The 12,024-nt window shown below is 38.7% G+C and overlaps 1 long non-coding RNA gene across 1 annotated transcript; it reads right to left on the reverse strand.

Annotated features, from left to right (window-relative positions):
* Nucleotides 1-1,626: 1,626 nt before the first annotated feature.
* On the reverse strand, nucleotides 1,627-2,092 carry LOC149108574 (uncharacterized). The gene is made up of 2 exons (XR_016208771.1): nucleotides 1,947-2,092; nucleotides 1,627-1,772 (listed from the first exon to the last, which is right to left on the reverse strand). It is a non-coding gene; the product is annotated as an uncharacterized LOC149108574 (long non-coding RNA).
* Nucleotides 2,093-12,024: the final 9,932 nt, after the last annotated feature.

Below are 12,024 nucleotides of genomic sequence, written 5' to 3' on the forward strand. Positions count from 1 at the left end.
GACAAAAAAAAAGTAAAGAGGACGAGCAAATTTCGGCAGGTTTAAGTTAAGCTCATCGCCGTTCGCAAGCAAAATGTCAGCAAACCAGTTACATTAAAAGAATTAAAGTTTTCATCTTTGCCATATAATAAACATCTTATTAACCGAGCTAAGTCGGTCTGTATGGGAGAATCTTGACGTCGGTCATGTGTACAGACGTCACTGCGTTCGGTCTAGATCTGTACTCACGACCTCGGTCAAGATTCTCCCATACAGACCTCCAGCTTGGTTAATAAGAGCTAAATCTAAAAGAAATACATTTATAATTCGCAATCAGAACAAACACAAATAAATCTTTATCTCAAAGCTAAATTCAGAAAACTTGAATTTCAACTTACTTCTGTGGCGGGTAGTTACAGCACTCGCACTTTACGGGTTAGCACTGAGTCTTTAACAGATTCTCCAGGTGAGCGGGTTTTCCAGGTAAGCGGGTTTAACAGACAGACTAAAATAACTTCTTTCTCACTTCGATTCTACTGAAAAACTGGTTTGAAACACAATAACCTAACGCCTTTAAATTAATGTATATAATTTATGTCAATCACGATTCTTGTCATCAAATAAATCTGTCAATTAAGAGGCAACGCCTATTTGATCAACGAAACAAATACCATATTTGTATATTAGCTAACCACAACAAAAAAGATGCAGAGTTAGTTTACATTTAGTCAAGTGGGTCCTTTAAGTTTGAACATTGCATTGCTGTAGAGTTTCTTTTCTTGAGCACATATAACCAAACATTAAATATCAAGAATATAGGTTTCAAATGCATTTCCAATAGCCACCTACCTGGACTCATCACGCAATCTTCCTGCCCCACGTGGGAGGAAGATTGTGTGACAAGCCCAAAGAGCGTCTGCGTGGGAGCATGGTGGAAGGCTACACTCCCATTAAACCTTTCTCACGAAACCTCATATTTTGTGACCAAAGGTTCCAAAATACCATTTTGCATAACATAATAATAATATGGTTAAAGTGCGCCTAATCCCAAAAATTTTTTTTCGCTAAAACGAATCTACTTGTTACTTGAAATAGTTCTGCGAAAAAAATTTTGGATTCCGTTAAATCCTCGATTTTCAGTGCCCCGACGAAATCTCGAAAATTAGGGACCTTAAGATACGAGGACGGGAAGGCCAGGACGGGAACGGCAGTGGACGCGGGAAACTTTCGCGGGTCCCGTCGTGTCGCCAAAAACAAAATACTTAAGATGTGTATTTTTGCAAAGGACGGCGACGTCAATAATTCAAACATCCTTGAGACAATAAAAAAGATGGTAGAAATCTTATCCTATTAAGCTTAAACGATAGTGAACAGCGATGCTGAATTTATTTTTCTTTATAAGCCAAGCAAACATCTGTCAATATTTTAATAGAGAAACCTGAATTTCCGTATGAGAAAATTAAACGAACAATCTGATCGACCTGCTTCAGATGGCTTTTTACCACTGGAGCGTTTGAGAATTCTGTCGCCGAAGAATCCTGACTTTTGGTGAACATTTCAATTTCCATCTGTAATTGTAACAAGCATTATGAATATAAAACAAACGTTGCATCAAGTTCCGGGTAGTATAAAAAAACAACTAAACAGTTTGAAAATGTGTATTCTATTTGCTCGACAGACGCTCCATGGCATTCATTCTTACAACATTTTATCGACTGTACTTACACTGATGTATTCTCAATGCATACAGTTTGTATCGAGCTTGCACACTCGTGACAGCGACTGAACAGTGACTGAAACACAAACGAACAAACGAGGAATATTTTTATTCACATTTTGGCATGTCAGCATGGTATTCTACACTACAATCACCAAAAATGCGAACCTTATAAACATTCCTATCGATGTAACTAAAAATAAAGTCGATAACAACATTTATCGGGGCAAAACAAGCGCACAATACTCACGTTTTCGGTGCGACGGCTAGTCGGGCGAAATGACGTCCTCGACGAGACGAGGACGGCAGAGAGATTAGTGGAGAGTTCTCGTGCGCATGCCCCGTTGAGTAAATTTACTTCCGGTAGCCGTCCTAGCTCTTCCCGTCCTGGTATCTTAAGGTTACAGTATACCTTCAGGGATGTCTCGCGCGCAAGCGATGTAGCGCGTGCAGTTTAAGCTGTAGATACCTAAACCCCCATATCAAATTAAAGCTTATAGAGCTGGCTATCAAACTATACCAACAATTTTGAAAGAAAATGAATTGTCGAATTTTTCACGACCACTGAATGCGAGCGCCCGAATCACCTTTCGAAAGTTACAAGTCAAAGCGAATTTTGTTTTTCGCCAATTTAATTTTTTCCTCGGTTTCAGGGTCCTAAGCGCTTAAAAAACCTGTCTGCGTTTTGGCATATTCAATTGCAGTAAAAAGTTACAGAACATTTTCGAAATAGGATTTAAAAAATGTGGAGTGATCGTACAAAAATCGCTCTCGAAGAAAAAGTATTTCGAAATTAACAATTCCCAGACACGCTTTTGTAGTTTATATGTTAAACTAGCCACTGTCCAAATTTAAGAGCAATTGAACAAATTCCCTTTGAGTTATAACTCTTTAAAGTGTCTGCTTCAAGCGAAAAAATTTATTCGAGAAAACAGCGCTAAGAAAAATTTTCTGCTTCGCAAACAAACTCCGCCCACAAACGCCTTCAACTGGGTTCTCAGATAACTGAACCAATCAGTGCAGGGAAAGTTTACTACCGTTAACCTCCTGGTGGAATTTACGCGCGAATCTCTAAAAATCTCTTGTGTTTCGCAATGCGCTCAAGGAATCGAAAGCAGAGAGATAATTTTTCTGTAGCTCGGTTTTTCTTGAAGCTGGTCTGGCAAAATGGGGAAGACTAAAAAGGATACGAACGCTAGAGTTGCTGAGCGAAGGAAACAAACAAAAGAAAGCGCGGAGAGCAACTGTGTGTGGGCAACTGCATGGATAATATTTCAAATGGTCTCAATGAGTCCGACGATTCGTCGATATCGGACTCATCAGAAGAGTCTCTGTCAGGATCTCTGTTATTGCTGTCAAGTTCCGAAATTTTTACAGAACCTTTCTTTTCTCTTACCACGAATATTTGCCCGCCTTATACGATAACTATAGCTTCATCCGCGTGGCGAACTTTCGCTTCTTCACTCATTGATGTATTTTCATTCGTTCTTCGCTGTTTTCGCTTTTTCGAACTAGCCCATGGTTTAAACGTGGTCTATGTTTACTTATAACTTAATAGAGACACACCTAATACCAAAAATGCTGGGTAGTCAGAACAACAATGCTGATCAACTGAGTAGTCAATTCGTGACATCCATATAGGTAATTCCCGCAAAAATCGTCTCGGTTGATTGCATACGCGCCGTAGGGCTGTCGATCAAGAGGTAAACTTTTACTTCCGGTGAAAACGTAAAACCGCCATTTCTCCGCCAATATTTAGCATTTTTCAAATTTTTTTTTCAGAAATTAGAGATTATTCTTTGACCACTATTTTGACCCAAAAATACAAATTTGAAGAAAATTGCCGACCCGAAGGTATACTGTAACCTTAAGGTGCCTAATAACTCCAAAACACCGCCATTTTGTTTCACGACCGAGTGAGGAGAATGGGTCTAGCGGCTGTTGTGACGTCTACCCAGGAAGGTTGGATATCTCATGTCCTCTAATTTCCTTCAGGATGGTGCAACACACATTTGAAAGTGCGCAGAAACGCCTTTCAGAGGTGCTATCGGCTATTGCAGCAATATCCCAGATTTAAAGAAAGATATACTGTACAATTTACTGACGATGATCGGCTAATGGTGCAATAAAGACGTAAACGATGGTTGATTTTGTCGAACCGAAACAAGCCAACTGAATCTGTGAGAACCATTGAAGAACTCTCACTGGAATTTGTTCCGCAGACTTTCGAACGCTATTTTCATAGATTTTCTGCTTAAAGCTAACCAGCAATGTATAGAAATATTACCGACAACCTATATCTTCCAATCCCGCAGTATTTATAACATAACCGGCAAAGTTGTGTGATCCGATCGTGATCAAGAGGCGTTATACTGATATGTAGATAGATCGCTACTGTACGCCGCTAACCAACACTTATTTCTCTTTCGATTTGGATGAAAGTCGAAGATTAATCCTTTAGAACTACATGATAACAAAATTGTTAGACTCACAGAGTTTTTCGAAGGTTTGGAAATCAGCAGTGCGACAAAGATTCTGTGCAATAGCGTCGAAAATATGACCGAGTAACATTATCTGTAGTCTCCTCCGCAGCCGTTATTAGGGTCGTCACGCAACGCTTCTCTCCTACTAGTGTGTTACATTATTTGAAACTGTTTGAGCAAGTAATTGACACTGTGTGACCATTTAACACAGGTCAAGACAATAGAAAAAGTCCTGTTGGGACTTCGCAAATGGTGACTGCGACCTCTTAAATATAGAGGTGACTGCTTAATAGAGGTCTAGATTCGTTTTAGCGAAAAAACAATTTTGGGGTTAGGTGCACTTAAAGCATTATTAAGGTCTAATTACGGCTGCGGAGGAGACTACATTATCTGCGGACCGCTTAGTGAACACATCCTTTTCGCTTATCCGACGAATATCACTGCAAACTTTGAGGACAATTTACATCGGTTATTTGGAGTTACTGCTTCCCGCAGCTTCAAAAATACAGGTCCAAACAATACGATTTTCAATCGATCGAAGCCAATGTTTTGGAGGTCATCAAGTCTCGAAAACTGCAACACGTACGTCGCTCTTATAAACATGAAGCATTCAACTGAAAGTAAAACACAGACTGGATTTAACAGAACAATCACACCTTGACAAAATACATTCTCGCTAAGGACAAATGTAAACGGGCTATAAACACGCGTGGGAATCTTATGTTTAGTTGACGAAATTACCATCCAAAGCAGTCCTTGAGTTTTCTTTCCTGCTTTTCGTTTGCCTGCTCCTCCACTTCGTATCTAGCTTTCCATTCCTAATATACAAGCAGCTCGTCCGCAAAGAAGTCTTCCCCTTCGTCGCTTGAATTAATATTGTAAATTGCTCTCAAAGCTCTAAGCAATGAGTTCACAGTTGTCGAACGTGCTCGATCGAAGTTTATTTCGGAGTCTTCCTTATCGAAACTTAACTCTGACTCCAGTGACGAGAAAGAAATGATTCTGAGACAAAACTTGGACGTTTTAGTCCCAAAATACATCGGAACGATTAGTTTTGTGTCCCAATTTCTCGAGCAAATACAGAAAGTTTACTGAGGCGCTATTCTGTTTGGTTCCTGGGGTCAAAGTCAAATATATATATTGCATTAATCACAAACCATATTACATGGATTTCACATTTACACATGTTTTTAAACATGTGTAAAAGTTCAAAAGTATTCAAATAATTTACCCTCATTTTCAAACAATACACAGTTAAGTTACAATGAAGGAGCCAAAAATAAAAAAAATTCAAGTGACCCTCCACAACACATAAAATTTCAACCTATTTACGACCCCTTGACCTTCTATACTTTTTTGTTAGTAGGTTTTTAATTATATTAAGTGTCTCCAATTAGTAGAGGGGTGTTTCCTCTTACCTAAATGTTAAAGTTTTATGTATGTATGTATGTATGTATGTATGTTTGACAATCTGGATAGGGTTGTTCGAAAGATGGATAACGCTATCCACCAGTTAAATCACTATCCAGTGGATAACGCGGTTTAATTCACTGGATAGCGATTTATCCAGTGGATAACGTTATCCGGCCTTCAAACAACTGGGGCCTATATTACACTTGCTCTTTCGCTCGTCCTTGGACAACTTTTACGGCAAAACGAAACCACTCTATTACAAATTTAACCCCATAATGTAGACACTGAACTTTGCCACCCTGGTTCTGTTTTATACGTAATCATGCAAGAACTATGGACAATAATTTTTTTCTTGGAAAGAAATAAAGTTTTTCTTTTAACTGCTTGGGAATGATTCATTGTCCTCCTCACCCCGTTTATTACACTTTTCTTTTCACAAGTATTTCAGCAGACCTCCTTTTCCCCAGCCCCTGCAAGGGAGGATTATGGTGGTTATACTGATAAATTTCTGAGAAATCTTTTAAGGTGATGTTACACGAGCCGAGTTAAAAACGATGTCGTGTAACAATTGGCGCGCAGGGCGACTTTTAACACGATAAGAAGTAACACGCAAAGTGCGGTGATAAACATGACAATAAAACGCATGTTAAAAAACAAAGTTCATTTACTTGACGTTTCGTATGTTTCAACATACATCTTCAGAAGTGACCGTTAGGAATAGAAGTAACAACTGAATTTCAATTTAGAATAAGTAACTACTTAACAATTACAATGACAGAAGCTGAGAAAAATTTGCATATAAACAATGCAAACTAATAAAGATAAAGCTTTTCGCTTCTTACATTATCATTTAGGACGGGTTTTAATTCCCTTATTAGCAGAGACTCTTTTATCTTGCAATGTGTATCTGTCCGACCTTTTGCTAATATATTACAACGCATCTTACGCTTTATCCTTAAATTCAAATCCCACATGCTGGAGAAAATAAGCGTTAAAGCCATCATAGAAAACACAGTTTCAAGCTGTGTACCAAAGGATCGAAGACTCTATGCTCACCATTCGCTGGTGGCAAAACTACCAATCGCAATCAAGAATTCTCGATCCGCCGAACAAGTATATAATACCAAAAAAAATATGCCAGGTGCGGAGTGTTACCGAGCATTGGTCTCTACCACTCCCTGTTATCGGCAACTGATGAGATCCAGAAGGATAGAAACCGCGGTATTGCCTGATCTACAAGGCTACGAGCCTCCTAACAAAAGAGGGACTATTAACAGCCTCAAGAAAACCTGACAACATAGCAAATAAAAGCAAATGACAACCACAACGTGGAGCTGGACCAGCAATCATAGGAAGAACTCCTAAATTCAGAGCTTTTGCCTGAGCAAAACCACACAATATCATAAACAACACGCATAACAGTCCACAGACTTGCGCGTGAACATCTACATTTGCAGCTCCAGAACGAACAAACTGGAAGGACAAAAAGCTCGATGAAATCGATGCAAGAAGCATAAGAACGTCTCGCTGAGACAGACTCATAGCTTTCAACAAGGAAAGCTACAGCTATCTCTGGCGAAGCCGGACAAAGATAAATATGACACCCGTGATAACAAGCAGCATAACTTGCAACAGTTAATCAAACAGCCGGGCCCGGCGTAATAATGCAAAATGCAAGTAACCAACATGTTCACGGAATGTTTCAAACTTTGTCCCTCCAGAGCTAATATTTAGAGAGTTTAAAACATATCTCACAATACAGATGAGCCAATAAAAACTAGCAAGTGGCAAAAAACAGAGGAGTCGAACTCTACAAATTACACGCGGATAACAGCGGAAACCACGTAGACCTATGACCTCTAACGGCTCTACTCTGGTGAAATGTCCTCCTAAAAACAGGATTATTGTTTAGCGAAATATTCAAAGATCCCCCTATCGTACCATACTAAAGGGGCAGATCCTCAAAAATATACTAGTTCGAGCAAAACTCTCAAAGCGGCTATTACACGTGGATAGGAGTTGTGTAGGCCTGTCACCCCATTGTTATCACCGGGGCTTATCCCGGTTTCTGTTGCATGAAGCTACTTGGAGTATTTCTACTCGCCCCTGGATGGGATGCTAATCCATCGCAGGGTTACCCCCAGTATTAAGTTCGCCGGTACCCATTTATACACCTGGGTGGAGAGAGACACTGTGAGAGTAAAGTATTTTGCTCAAGAACACAGCACAATTTCCCCAGCCAGGGTTCGAACCCGGACCGCTCGATCCGGAGACGAGCGCACTAACCAAGAGGCCGTCACGCCTCGGTCCTATCAAAGGATTAAAGTATTTTCATCCTTGTTGAACTGTTTCGTATTTATCTTTTGTCACGTGTTGACGTTTCTTCGTTTTATCGAGGTATATTATACTTTTGGGCTTCTGGATTGTGTTCGCTATAACAAAGCTTTAGTCATATCGAGGTTCGTTATGATATCATTTTACTGCAACTTTGGCCGAGCCGAAGAATAACGTTCGTTATACCAAGGAGTTGATTATATAACGGTTTTTATAAAATCGAGGTTCCACTGGACTGTACTCGGGTATAGAAAGCAGGATTTTGGTAAACAATAGAGGATCACTGATATTATGTATGAGTCATATACTGTATGTATTTAACCATCATCCCCCGTGATTCGCCGAAGGCGATGTGAACATTGGTGAATATTCACGGAGACGAATCGAGGCTAGGTGAATATTCACCAATGCTCACTGAGCCCGAATAATTGCTTTAGTATAATTTTCAGAGGTGAATATGGTGGACTACAAAATAACAGACTAAAAGACGAAATTGTTCGTTTGCATACACGTATGCAGCCGTAGTTTCTGTAGTTTTAATAATAAGCATACATATCTAGACTATATCAGTAAAAGAGTGATTGTCGGGGGGGAACGACCTCTTTTACAATGGACGAACACACCTTCTGCTCTTTTAAAAGCTCCTTCTCTATCACTTCTGGTGCAAAGTTACCTTATACAGCTCTCACACTTCTCAACGGCTTACACTTCTCAAAACCTAAGACTCTGCATGGTCTCGCTCTTTGTTGTTGACCACGTCGATACTTGCCAATCAAGCGTCACACCGGCAAACTGACATCTACAATCACGGACAAATTGTGTTGCCGGAAAATGCCAAATTCATGAAATCATAATCGTAATACTAACAGAATCAGTGTCAACAACCCCATTGCCCCATTCAATGTTGGAAAATGGTAAAATGCAAACTTGTGTTAGATGGAAGTGTTTTGTCAACTTTGCTCAGGGGTGGGGAGGGGCAAAATGTGTGTAGAATGATTTTTTCCCAACCCTTGTGACCAAGGTTATAGGTTTGCGTAAGGACTTGCGCAGCCCACGCATAGCAGCACTAGGCTTGCGCACGAGAATTATTACCATATTTTTCTTCGACCGAATACCAGAGTCAAAATCGTTTTCATTTCACATTTTCTTTATGATTCCAAGAGAGTCTGACCAAAATAAAACAACGAGAGCAATGTAAAAATTACAAGAATGGTCTTTACAGAATTGAATTAAAATACACGTTACAGCAATATGTAGAAAAGTCAAATAAAGGTTGTTGTCAATGTGCAATCGTTATCAAACAACAACTCAGGCTTACTTTTTTTTTTCTTTTTTTTGTTTGTTTGTTTGTTTTTTAATTTCGTTTCAAGGGTTGCAAGGGTTTCAAGCGTTTCAAGGGTTGCAAGGGTTTCAAGCGTTTCAAGGGTTGCAATGGTTTCAAGCGTTTCAAGCGTTTCAAGGGTTGCAATGGTTTCAAGCGTTTCAAGGGTTGCAATGGTTTTAAGCGTTTCAAGCGTTGCAAGGGTTTCAAGCGTTTCAAGGGTTGCAATGGTTTCAAGCGTTGCAAGGGTTGCAATGGTTTCAAGCGTTGCAAGGGTTTCAAGCGTTGCAATGGTTTCAAGCGTTGCAAGGGTTGTAAGCGTTTAAAGGGATGCAATGGTTTCAGGCGTTGCAAGCGTTGCAAGGGTTTCGAGCGTTGCGAATGTTGAGTTGCCAGGCGCACAATTACAAGTGTTGCAAGGGTTCCAAACACTGATCCCGAAATGATCCCCAAGTAAAGTTTGGAATGAGAATTGAACCGGGGATTCTGGAATGTGCAATCTTAGTGAGATTCATGTACTTTCAATTATTAATACATGTTAAATCATTTCAAATAGTTCGCTTCGCATCCTTTCTTGAGCCGTGACAAAGTTTTGTATACGTTCTAAGTTTATTAAGAGCTAATAACGCTACCAGGCAAATCTGAAACAAATAATGACTCCAAACCTTGTTGTTATTTCAAAGTTGGCTGATTGCCTCAAAGCTTCACTCGTACGACTTTCCTTTTAGCTAATTATCTCGTTCCATGCACCTGCTATGCAATAAGACACAGTAATTTTTCCTAAATTGTTGTTATTTCCTATTTGCTAACAAGTTGTCTCAAATTCAGACAAAGTTTCAGTCCACGTACAAGTCGATGTCCACTAACTAACTGAGGTAATAAATTCCCTATAGAAAGATTACAAAAAGAGGGATGACATCAAGTTGTATTGATCATTTCATGACTGAGTTAAAAGTTAAAAGTTTATTAGTGTTGCGAGTTAAACGCTGTGTCAAGTTTAAGATCCCAAATGTCGGAGGTACTTCTCTGGGCACTTTACAGGTATCATTGGCCAAGAAACTGAATCTCCTGTTTTAAAGGATGCTGCTGTCTTACAGCGGGCGGACTGATTGAGAGACAACTTTAAGTTAAGCTAAGTGTTTGCACTAAAAACTTTGCTACTTGACTGTTTATTTAGTAAATATGTGTGACAAGACCTCATGTACAGGAGCTTTCCGTGAATTACTAAAGTTTGGTGTTCATTTCATTCCATACCAAAATATATTTGGATAAACTCTCCAGCAGATTTCTTTACCCTTAACACTAAATGAATTTGAATCTGCAACATAGATTTATTTTTTTAAAACAGCGACTTCTCGTTGCTTCAACCTGATATTTGAGAAGCGTGAAGCGTTATCTCGAAAATCTAGAAGTACGTCACCTAAATTAAATTGATTATCACTGTTCCGTTATTGGAGTTACCGCGAATAAAATCACTAAATCTAACGACGTATCAATGCCGAGACAATCCTTGCCAGGAATGTCTTTGAATTCGTTCCAAAACCTCTACACCTCTGGAGTTGTTGCCATATTCATTGATATTATAGACAGCACAATTCCCCTAAGGGGTTCTAAGCCTATTTCGACGATAATGTGCTAGAAACATATAGTACCACTGGTAAACCAGTATCTATAATGGGTGACTGAACTATTAACCTCCTCAATGTTATCTCTTCTTTTTTTGTTCCTCTCACCCAACCTGATTCCGACACTGCCCTATCAAAAAGCAAATGGATTGTACTCTTGTCCAATTCAACTACTTAGATGCGCTAATAGTATTTTAAGTCAACCTCGTTGATGATTTAATTAACAATTCTGTGAACAGTTCTATTCATCCACCCCAACAGAAACACACCAAGCTCGTCTTCAAATCTGATGATTAACTGATGGGGAACTGCGAGCGTATCTCTGTATTTAACTGCATTTTTGAAAAAGTGATGTGTAATCGCATCATTGCTTATGTAGAGAAAAAATGATTTACTATGTAAATCACGGTACGGATTTCGCGAGATGTATTCCTGCTATCATACTATACTCGAAATTGTTAGGAAAATCCAAACTAATGTGGATAGGAAATTGTTTTCATGTGGAATATTTTTAGATCTTTAAAAAGCACTAGAACAACTCCCTTTTTTTTAATTTTTGGCCCCAAAGTATGGCATTCTCTTCCAAATAGTCTGCGCTCCCTACTTAAAGAGTATTATAAGATACAAATCCATACGCTCTTTTAAAATTAATTAGCAGTGAAGATGATCATCCTTCTAAAAAACGATCATTGATAAAATATCTGCTGGAGTTTATGGAACCAAAAAAGCACCTCTACATTTATTTTAATAAGCTCCTGTTACTGAAAATTATCTGTTCTCTTTTTTCTTGTACTTGAAGTTATTAGCTTCTGTTGTTATCTGTACTTGAATTAATTTCATTTTTGTAATTTAACAGTATTGTACCTTTCCTTCTTTTCTTTCTCTACTTTACACTTTTTACCTCTCAGATGTTGAGCTTTGTTGAAATAAATGAAGGTTGTTGTTTTTGTAATTTTGTAACGCCTTGTCCACATTGGCGTCTGATTTATTATGGCGGTTAGCCTGCAAATGTTAACGGTTAGTTTAATTAAAGCTACCTTAAATGATTTAAAAACGTCAATTAACATTTTTTCTTTCATTAACCCGGATTTAAAGTAAATTATTGTTGTTATTATTATTTTTTTTTTAAATTATTTTTATTATTATTATTAT

This window comes from Orbicella faveolata, unplaced genomic scaffold (assembly GCF_042242905.1).
Source record: "Orbicella faveolata isolate gen_17 unplaced genomic scaffold, um_ofav_v1 contig_25, whole genome shotgun sequence".
Taxonomy (NCBI): domain Eukaryota; kingdom Metazoa; phylum Cnidaria; class Anthozoa; order Scleractinia; family Merulinidae; genus Orbicella; species Orbicella faveolata.